Source organism: Falco naumanni, chromosome 10 (genome assembly GCF_017639655.2).
Source record: "Falco naumanni isolate bFalNau1 chromosome 10, bFalNau1.pat, whole genome shotgun sequence".
Lineage (NCBI taxonomy): Eukaryota > Metazoa > Chordata > Aves > Falconiformes > Falconidae > Falco > Falco naumanni.
This window is the reverse complement of record NC_054063.1, coordinates 14,916,193-14,928,272: the sequence shown is the minus strand read 5'-3', so window position 1 is coordinate 14,928,272 and position 12,080 is coordinate 14,916,193.

The window sequence follows — 12,080 nt, the reverse complement described above, 5'->3', positions numbered from 1 at the left end:
GTTGTTATTTTAGGACAGAAATGACGGTACCCTAACTATGCTTGCTTTCGCCTGCATAGAATGTGAGTTATCTTCTTCCTGCTGCCAAAAGCCAACTCTGAATTTATGTACATCCATGATGGCAGGCTTGAGACTCAGCTGACGTGTAGAGCTTACAATCCCTTTCTGAAAAGGGATTAAATTCCTCTCATGGACTAGCTTTTCACGGTAAATAAGCAGATTGTATAAAGATTGTCACTTAAAATGAAAAGTCGTTATAGCGTCTGAACTGAATAACACTGCTGAGGATGCACCGAGCACCAAATTTTCTCTTATTAAAACTAAATCACAACTTTCATATTTTAGAGTTCATTAAAACTTGCCTTATCTACTTAATTACAGGCAAGTGTCCCTATATAGAGACAGACAAACAAATTAACATAATATGCCTCAGCTTCTCCTGAGGAACGTAATATTCTTATCTATAGAACACTAATTGCTGCAGTTAGGGTTTTGTTAAAAATGAATTGATATTTGCTAGGAGTACAGATCTGACAGATGCAGAAAACATGAATGACTACAACAGCATTCTGATACTCAGATGAAACAAGGTATTTAAATGTTAATATATTTTTTTTCTAATAAGAGGAAAAATATTAGTTTAGCAAATTAATCCCCGTGCATTGATGTCTTTCATGGGATTGTAGCACTTTGTTACTTTATCATATAACAGAAAGATTCAAAGCAAAAGCTATTTCTATCATAGTAAACTGTAGTAACGTATGTAATAACAGGGAAGATTAGTTCCTGCCTCCACAATTAGGCAATGTATTGACTTAATACAGTTCATGCACGTACATAATAAATGGGTGTTTATTATAATGTGCATGCAGCCATCTTGAATACACTGATTAGCAACATAATACAGTCAAACATAATCATATATGTTTGTATTTTGCTGAGTGCAAATTAAGTCAGTGTATTGCAGTGTTCCATTTTAGCCGTGTTAGGCAGACAAGTTGCATGGAGACAAAAGAGCTAACTGATATTTATTTCAGTAAATCCTTCCTTACGTTCACAAGTAAAGATTCCACAGACTACAGATCTCCTTAAAAAGCAGCAAGGCACATACCGGAACAGAATCAATGTATTAATGGGATAAATTAACAGTTTAGGAAAGAATCTGTCACAATCAGCAAGGTGCAAGAAGCAGCTGAAATTCTTCCTGGGTCTCTGGCGGGAAGCCATGTCTTCTGGGACATGGAGCAAGAGCAGTCTTGCAAATGACTGGGAGACGCTGTTGACCTAGAGCTTCTCACAGAGCCTTCAGCTTTGGTGTGTGTAGCTTTTTACTCCCATTTTACTGTCCAGTGAAAGGCTGGCCTGAGTCTTTTAGCCAGAGGACTGCTAGAGAGATGAGAACCGTGGCTCCTGGGAGGCATGTGTCCCTCTGGATGGCTTGTTTTATTCCATTTCAGGGAGTTTATAATCTTACCTCACTGGTCTTGGCGTCAGCTACTTGTCTGCAAGTGCCTGGCAAAGATGGCAATATAATTGAGAAATCTATTTAACATGGTTCACCAGCCAGGTTCCTTGCTAGTGGTATTGATGTCCCTCAGCTAGACCTCTTTTAAGTGCTGTAGATGAGAGAAGAGCTGATCCAGGATTTCCCATACTTGCTGGGTGTGCCAACGGGTCGTGAATAGCTTCTTTGGGTCATGACACAAGTGTGGCTGAGAGCTCTTCTTGATCTCCTTAAATGTACTTTGCTCTCTTCTTTTCTTGAAATTCAAAAAACCCAACCCAAACAACAAAATACAACCAACCTTAAAAAAAAAAAACAAAAAACAAAACCAAAAAACCCAGCAAACCCTGAACTGCAAATACAAGTAATGGGTCTGTAGGAAGAGACATCTCTGTTACTTGGAAGATGTTTCCAAGTCATTTGGAACTTGCCACTAATTGGCTTGGAGCAACCGAACTGTCCGTGTCATTCCCTTCATCAAGGTCTGACTATGAAGTTCAGCTCACGAGGACCGTCTTCTGTGCAGCACTGTGTAACGTGGTGTTTCTCCATCATATTGCAATGTCTGGTAATGTACAGATTTTCATGAAGCAGCAAACAGATTTGTGTTTGGATTCACAGGCATGTTGTGAGCACGTTAACTCAGATAAAGTTTAGGATGAATGAACGTTGTCCTATGGTGCTGCGTTTGGGGTTTGTGACCTAAACAGTGTTGATAATACAGCTTGGTTTAATCATTGCTGAGCAGCACTTACACATCGTTAAGGGCTTTTCCATTTCTTACGCTGCTCCACCGGTGAGTAGGCAGGGGGTGCGCGAAAAGCTGGGAGGGGGCACAGCCGGGACAGCTGACCCCGACTGACAAAGGTATATCCCATGTCACAGGATGTTGAGCTCAGCAGTAAAAGCTGGAGGAAAGAGGGACGTTTTATGGCATTTGTCTTCCCAAGTAACCATTACGGGAGATGAAAAAACTTTCCTTGAAAAAACTTGGCACGTGCATATATAGATATAAAGAGAGTATGAAAAGAGAGATAGACGTATCGTGGAGATCTTAACAAAAACTTCCAGTAGTAGCAAACACTTTCTGTGGCAGTGAAATTCCAGCATTATGTGTACTCAAACATTACCCAACAATTAGAAGGCAATTTGAGAGCAGTAAACAGCACCCTTGGTGTCAGGGGAGCCGGGATTCACGGTCGTTACCGATGGGCTTCCCCGTTGGCAGCTTTGGAGCTAGGCATTTCAGTGACACATAATTTACAAGATGGAACTGTGTTATATGAGTTATGTAAATGACTCTAAATTATTGTTCTGCCATCAATAATACAGCAATTTTAGGAACTCCTAATTTACCCAGTAGGAGAGGGGTTTATGTGGCATATGGAAATGAATGAGGCACACATGCTTCTCTTGCTTAAAAGTGAGAGCTTTGGACTGTGTGATAAGCCTGTAATATCCACATGTCACAAAGGATTCTTCAAAATAGCAAATTATCTGCCTTGGGTATTAAAGATAACAGGAGCCTCACCTGAGAAAAAAGGGGACAAGCATTCTGGTTTGTTGGTGGTTTTACATTATGCACTTGTCTGGTTTTGAATCTTCCCTAAAAATAACCCAATTCTGTCAATATAGGCAGCATATTTATTTTGTGTGTAAAAGCTACATTCATATAATATGAATACAATAAATATTTTTTTTTCCTGTTAGAAAGAAGTATTAAAATACAAGGGCTAGATCTTTCAGCTTGGTATAAATCAATAAAATCTCTCCACTCCAGGCAAAATCAACTGGATCTATAACAACTGAGGATCTGGTTTTGGCATAAATGCTATGTAATGGCTCATGAACTGCTTTAGATTTCTAATGAGAAAATAGGATTCATTAGAATGGCATTGAGTGGCATGCCTTAAAAATATTTTAAATTGAAGGTTTTTATAAAACATTGACTATACTTGAATGCAACCACGGATGGTGAAATATGCCAGCTTCAGGAAAAAATTATATTAAAAACTGTGATATATGTTAGGTGTGCTTTTCAGTTAGTAGCAAATGAGTTCCTTCTTATTTAAAAAGTAAATAAAAAAGGAATAAAGTTAAGAATGTAAGGAAAAAAATCAATGTTTAATTTAATAAGGGGTGTAACAAACTACATTTGAGTTGTTTATGGAAAGTTATCTGCACTTTGGACTCAGGAAAATAAGGTCACAAATCTCTCTATTATAGACAAGTTATAAGGTAACTTGTAATTTATTGCTTAAAGGAAAGCTACAAAAACAGTCTTTAATACCTTTGTAATACTGCTAGTTCCTTATGGCAGAAGTCAGGAAAACTAAATAAGCAAAAAGTAGCGAAGGGAAATAAGGTGATTAAAGTACTTTTGCAAATATTACTGCATCATGATAATTAAGCACTTAAAATGGGTGAGGGTGAGGCAATGTTTTGCGTGGGTGTCATTATTAAATTTTTGTATCAAATGCTATGCAGAAATAACAGCTGAAAAGAAGAATAAATACATTTAACATTATTTTTCATTTAAAAAATGCACAACACAGAGCTTCTTATTTTTCTGTAGTATGTGTGAAATATTTTCTCATTCTTTTATGTAAAGATGTTTCCAAGGTGTGGATGTACCTTCCTACACATGTTATTTTCCCATTTTGCTAATATTCCCAAAGCAAAATGGGAATGGGCAAAGCAGGAATAAAAAGGAAGCAAATTATAGGAAGACAGGTATTTTGAGGGGCTTTGACAAAACAAAAATGTGAGAATCTTCTGTTAACGTAATTTCAAGAAAACATCGTATTAGTCATCATTAAATGCAAAAAGACAATTTTGCTATGGATGCAATACAAGAAATGAACAACGAACATTTCACCTTTGTTTTCTCACGGTCGTGTCAGGTTATTTAGGATAGAGTATCTGCTTTGTCCCTGAATTTCAAGAGGAGAAAACCAAGCAAATATTGACAGCGGCTGACCTTGTCTATTATGCATCATTAATCTAACAGTGACTTCAAGCAGCATAAAATTTGGAAACACGTATCGATCTCAATGCTGAACCAAAAGTGACATATGCAACGGGATCTCGGCGTACCTCAATGAGAACAAGGACATTTTCACTGTGGCGCTGTTCCTTTTTGTTCCACTTCTGTATCCAGAAGATCTCCAAAAACCTGACCGATTTCCGCAGGAGAAGGTAAGGTCTGTGCCACATGCCATGCTAGTGCAACCGGAAAGTGAAATTCTAAATGTACCTGCTCTCTCTTCTCCTACCAAGGAGACTCTGATTTTTAAGAAGGGAAAGGCACAGGTGGCTCTAGAGATGAGTTACAGGACTTTGGTTTTGCAATGCACTTGCATTACTAGATGACTTTATTTGAGTCCAGAATAAGGTATGTAATTGTAAATCAGGCAGCAAAATATTGCCTCCCAGGGCTGCAAGTAAGGGATGGAAAGTAAACACGTACAAACTAGCATAACAAAACAATGAGGAGGAATTAGTGGCTGATTAATGAATCTGTATTTAGCTAAAACAGTCCATAAAAGCACAGGCCAGTTAATCAAAGCTTTCTTCTTACTTTATGTGGTTAACATAATTCCACTTAGTAGAGTACTGAAGTGGACAACTGGAATTACTGAAATAATGAATAGAGTCAACATTTTCAGTTTTTGGAGTCGATAATGAGGAAAATAAAGACTGAGAATTTCACTGAGTCGTGCATTATTTCTCTCTACAGGGACACGATTAATAACTCTCCGTCCCAGAGATTTCTTTGATCTATTGTCAACTGTAGTGTTGATTTAACACAATTATTCTTAAATTTGGATCAAAACTATGATAATGCTCATACTATAACCTGTATATTTAAGGGACTGAGGTCAGTATTTGATGGTGCCTCAGTTTATTGCTGGTTGCTGTTGTACAGCAGCTCCAGGGCAGCTCCTTTCCCATTGCCTGACAACACACGCTGTTAGAGCTCCTGCCCATAGATAATGCCATAAAGACACAGACCCATTAGCATCTCTGTCTCCTGCCAGTTCTGTTCAATAAATGCTAGCTAGTTGTGTGTGTAATACACAAATGTCAAATGCAGCTGATAGGAGGAGAAACAATAATCACTACCACATTTAAACTGGAATGGCAATATGAAAGGTTATTTTTTGATATTCTTTTTTTCCTGGAAGAGTAATCACCTAAAGTAATTTTAGAACATATTATCCACTTTGTGTTCCTTTGAGGAACATGATGACATTGTTGGGAAAACATTAATACATTAGATATTGAAACTGTTCTATCTAACTTGAGCCTTGAAGTAATAATAATTTTCTCTATAAAGTTAAATAGCACTAGAAATCTGTGCAAAACACCTTCAGCAAAGTTTATAGCTTAAAAGTTTGAATCCTCTTTCTCTCCAACAATGTCGCAAGCAATGTGTAGAAAATAGACTTCAGCATCTGAATCTGATCCAGGTTTGATTCTGAACCTCCACCAGCCTTTGAAGCAGCCTTTTCTGTAGTAGATTAATTCAGTCAGCTCAGTAGCAGCACGAGCGCAGCATCCTGGTGGGGTGACACGTGGGTAAAACCACTTCAAAACGGATGGGCTGGTACAGCCTCAGTGGTGTCATGAGCTTTGATTCTGTCGGGGAAGTAGAAGCCATTTCTGGAGCGCCTAGTTCACTGCCATGCTGATGGGTACCTGATTTGCTGCTGATAATCACTTTCCTCTCCCCGAATTACAGCTCCATTTTTTTATTGACGCTTCATGTGGCCTGTGCTAGATATTCCATTACTAATGAATTTGAGTGCACGAGAATCTGAGTATTCTGTATGAGATAATGGATCAAAATAACACAGTATCAGCTCGCCTATGAAAGAGCATAAATACCTTTTAAGTTCTAGCAGCTCGCTGCTTTCTTCGTGACATTGTATTTATTCTGTCTTGATTTCTAGCTCTGAGCCTGATGAGTGCATATATTCTTAATTTCTCAGAGGGAGGGTGGCAAGCACTGTAACAGATAACTTAAAAGCATAATGAAAAGGGAAGCGCAGTAGAGCCATATTTAGGAGCCTAAGCTTTTTTTTTTTTTTTTTCTCCTCATTTTGACTGATGATAATGGAGCAATATGATCCATGTGAGTGTGTAATCCTTTTCTTGCTGGGGGAGGCTTCACATATTGCCTTGCTGGGCATTTGAAATGGCACGATTATGGCTGAATTGCACATTGCCAAGAAGAATTCCATTTTTCGAAGAACATAGTAAAGTAAAATTACCAAGATTATAAAGAAGCTACGGTTTATTCGAGCCAGCAAAAAGACAGCTACAAACTGACCATTTTGTCAGCTTTTCTTCTCATCGCTACATGCAGTTTAACATTTGCACATTCCTATTAACTTTCCAATTTGTTTCTGAAGATGGTATTATGCATGGTCTAGTAGAAATAAGCTTGATTTTTCCAGGGAGACTGGTAGAGAAAAATTGATGGGAAGACATCAGCTAGTGTTCTGAACGTGTAGGTCAGTATTTCCATTTAGGGAGTAGTTCAAAAACATTATAGCTCTAGACCCTTAAAACTGAACTTGTCTTGAAGAGGCTTCAACTCTTGCAGGTAAACTGCATTAAGCCCAGTAAAATCAGAAATAAAATGTTTTTCTAAAGAAAAAAAAAAAAATGAGGGTTAAGCTGGCATATTACTTTGCAAGCTGTATTGTTTTAAAAAGAATAAAAAATAATGTTTCCAACAACCAGCTTTTCTAGATAAACTAATGCAATTTCCCCCTCTATTAAAGGGCCTTGGGGTGATTTTAGACATGTTAAATAGCAACAAAATGGACAGGGACAGCATGGAAATATAGACAAATAAAAAATTAGTTGTAATCACACCTATTTATACACACAACAGAATTCCTCACTGCTCGAGGAACCCAGCTGTCTTCCACACACATGCTGTTATTTCAGGTGGCGGTGGGCTCAGACGCTGGTACCAATACCAAAGGTACTGCTTAAGGTGCAAAAGGTTTTAGAAACTAATTTTTGGAAAAAGGTAGATTTCAGTTTTCAGAGTCACTTGCTATTCTAGCTGTTTAATGCTTAAAATCCTTTTGAGGAGAATCACTTTGGAAAACTGAGGCTTAGTGCTTAATTTGATCAGAAAAAAATAAAACCCACAAACTTCTAGTGCCTGAAAATACTCCAGGTATGGGAAGGTACAGGTTGACTGATGGTTTTGTGGTCTCTCATGGAGAATAACATAACAGCTTCCAGTAACTCGGGAGTAGGAATGGGCAGACGAAGGCACAGTGGATCAGAAGTGCTGTCCCTGGCAGTAACCACACTGGTTAACTGAGCACCGTTAGCCTAAAACTTCAGAATGTGGAAGAGAAAACATCAATGAACAGCACCTGCTGCTGTTCAGTCCAGAGACCGCTTGTCCCAGTATGGTTTCTTCATTACCTGGAAGAGATGAGTGATGTTTTTGTGGAAAGGCAGCCAACACAAAACTGTGCCAGGGTGGATGCACCTCTGGTGGTGGAACCACTGAAGCAACATGCAGGGTGCAGGCCGCAGAGCTGGAGCTGGCACATCTTTGAACAGTTTTAAGGAGGCAGTATATTTTTTATCTGTTGTGGAATATTTGGAAATCTGGACAGAAATAGGAGGTCCAAATTTCCACTTGTGTCTCCTCAGGGGAAGAAGAGCAGATCCTTTCTCCATAGAAATTCCAAACCTCTGGAAAACTTGAAATGGAAGTAGAGTTAGGAGCAGATCCTAAAAGAAACAAGGTAGAGCTCGGGCATGCAGTAAGCAGAAACCCCCTTAGCTCTTGACAAAGGGCTGGATGGTCAGGATAGTGTTCAGGAACCTTTAGTTCAGTTAATGATATCCCTCCATTAAGAAGAAATAGGTAAGAAAGGAACCATGAGCTGTAAGTAACAGATACAGTTTGGAAGAGGCCCCAAGAGACATGACCTATTCTGTTCCCAGAAGTTAGGATGGTAAAGGTGAAGTCTAAGAAAGCTGCATACTTACAATCTTTCTTCATGTCTGGGGCAATAATTTAAGATAACCCAATATTCTTGGTTTCTATCAATCATGAGGAAACAGTATTAGGAAATCTGATGTCTCTCCTAACAACTCAAATGAAGCATCCCTGCAGGATCCGCAGCAACCCTTTTCACATGAGGCTAATAAGATCTGTAACTTTAACTGGCTTTCACGTGACAGATACTTTTGTCCTTTTTAAAGCACTAACCTTAGTACTTACATTTTCACTAAGGATTTTTTCCAAGCCAATGCTACATTTTCTCCATCTCTTTCATCCTTGCATTTCCTTTGCCTGATCCTAATCCTTTCGGCTCGTGTGATCATGCTGTCCTGCCACGCTCTACTCATCCTCTGCTCCTTCTACAACTGTTACCCTGATCCAGTACTAGTAGCTGTGTCCTCTCTTTTCCTCATACCCCTAGCCTCCCTGGCAGCACTGAGAAACAGGCGTATCCAATAGTAATTATGCCTATCACTGTTCGTGGGATGGGAGAAAAGGGAAACAGAAAGAGAGGGTCTTTTAGGATGTCACTTTCTGATTTAGCAAATTGAGTCTGTATGTTCAATGCTTTCTACATGTATTGAAAAATCCCTGCCTTATCACACAGGCAAATAGATGAGGTTGAAGCATTCCAAGTTCTATTGACATGGAAAAGCAGTAACAGTATCTATCTTGCTTTGTTTTCAAAGAACAGATACATATTCTAACAAAACTAGCTACTTCAGTCTATAGTTTGAAAAATGATGACCACTTATTTCCCTTTCTGCTATTCTAGCAGTTTTGTACAGATACTTGTGATACTAGAGGAGAAGCATCAACTGTAATTGGATCCTGGTCCCTAAGGTTTACTGTTAGAAAATTATGCCATCTATAACTCTGCCAATGACTATGATGGGCCCAGGACCTTACAGAATACATAGTCTGAGCTGTAAAGGATGTCTATCTTGTACCTTTGAGGAAGTGACAAAAAAATTGCTAATTGCCACTCTAGCTTATTTTATCACTTTACATAAAATAGTATATACTTCTAGCTAGCTTTGGATAAATAATAACTGCATATAACACAGTTTTGCACATACTTGGTTCAGTAGCATTTACAGGAAACCTGTAATGTCTAATTGCTGTGACTCGCACTTGCTTTTTGTTGTGCTAATTAAGGAAAAACCTACATGTGGCTGAGCAGGGTGAAAAGGAAGATAATTAGAAAAAGAAGACCACATCTCCATACACACATACAGAAGCAAGGGTGATAGAGTTCTTTACATTTTTCAGTTTACTTTTTATGGAGCTCAGAGTAGTAAGTTACTATTTATATGCCCTGCATACTGGGGCATTTTGTATTATCATCACTGTACTGCTGCATGACTAACATGCTAGCCTGCAGAAGCATTAATATAGTATTATATATATATATATATATATATGGGCCCTAAATATATATGTTATATATCCATTTCATTTGGAAAATCTTCATTATGGCTACCTCTGCAAAAGAAAGATTTTGCAATATTTAAATAATTTTGCTCACTGTATAAATAATTAAGGATTAAGAAGGAAAAAAATGTTTTTAAGAAGTGTAGAAGGTATGTTGTTTTCAAAAGTGATGCTCTTAAAAAATATAAAAATGTCTTAAGGACTTCCTTTAGTTGTGAAAATATTGCAGTTGCAATGAGCACTGTAACTTGCAGACCCACGTAAGTAAGGATGATAGAAGCAACATTAGCTGTGCCAAAGTAGTCTATGCTAGTTAATCAAGGACTCCTCTACAGGCAATTGAGAGATACAGAATGCTCCAGAGAGGAATTTATATCACCCATCTTATGTATTTAAATACTGGATGGGATTGCTCACCTTCTGGAGATGGCTGTCTCCACTTATTATAGAAGGAACGTAGATGAATAGTGTAGCAGAGGCAGCAACTCCTTACTTAATTAAGGCTTCATGACGCATGAACAGCAGAGCTCAGAATTCTTTTTCCACACATGCATAAACTTAGTGAGTAACGAGCTAAACAAAAAGTTTTCTTTACTGTAGCAATAATATTAAGTTTTGAACTTGATCCTTTAAATGTAGCGGTAATATGCATATGTGTCCATGACAATTACATTACAGCAAAACCATGTGTGTTCACCAGAAAAAGAGCCCACTTACAGGATCAATAACTCACCTATACATTGCCTAATATTCTTAGGTGTACTGCCTCAGTGGGGTCTGGGAAATGAATTGTCACAGCAGTGACAAATTGAATTTGGGATACAGTTCTTTGTCCCGTTGCATCTTGCATCTGGCTGCATCCAATAAAGCTGATTGTTTTCCAGAGGTGGAAACATTCCAGAAAGCATTGATGTAGGAGAGCTGGGCATCTAATTGTACGGGACACGTGCCATTGGCTACCATATGTAATAATTTACCATGACTGTTAGTATTGCGGTAGCGTAGTAACAGAGGTCTTCCTCACCACGTATTTTCAGTCTTAGCTTGAGGACTACCAGGAGGAGATTGCTACCAGAGAGCTGACAAAGAAACTCATTTAAATTAGAAGCTACTACAAACACACTAAATAAATAGAGTTTTCCTGAGGTGGTTTTTTGTTTGTTTCTTTTTCTTTCATTTAAATCTCTCGAGCTGTCAGAGAAAAGGATTTTAATTTAGTAAGTCAATAAAACCTCTATTTTATAGTGAATTTTTTGTTTGGTTTCTCTTTTTTTTTTTTTTTTTTTTTTTTTTTTTTACCCCTACACTAAAAGCTGCCATTCTGCGGTGACTGATAACACATTTTGCTCCTTTGATTTCTTGCTGTGAATACCTGAAAAGCATCTTCTAACTTACTCACGGCTTGTTTTCCTTTTTGCTTCTGACCGGTTTTGCTGCATGTTTATTTTGTTACCTGTGCCTAACGGCTGTTTTCTTATGTGGGAGCAGCCCATGCATCTTCTGATTTTTGCCATATGGTAGACTTTACTTCTCTGTGTGATATCCTCTCGATTACATTCATCAGCACACTCCCTGCAACGCAATTTCAACAACGCTCTCTGCATACACAGAAATCAGCATTTGCACTTTCCTGGTGGAAGTTAGTGAATAGATTTGCTCCCTGGCAGTAGAACTTCTCCCTTTTTGCTGTGTTTGGAGGTCCGGGCTGTCAAGACCCTTCTCGGGGAACTGCGGGTGTTACCTGGGTGGGAAATGCAGAGCTGTGCAGGTGCCAATAGGGAAGATCAGGCTACTGATGAATTAAAGAGCAGGAATGATGGGAAGGGAGATTTGTTAGACTATAAATTCCTTACCTCTTTCCAGAAACAGAACGCTATAACCGACTCTGTGGGTGATACTATTTCTGTGAAGAAAGCTTAAGCAAACCTAAACTTTATGCCCCATTTTAGCCAATGAGGTTAACTATTAACAATGAGGTGCCATTGCACTTTAGTTGATTAAACTGTATTATATTTGATTAAACTCTGCAAATTTACAGAAAATAAGGATCATCAACGCCAATGCTTTGTTCCAACACAACTGTGTTCACAGACT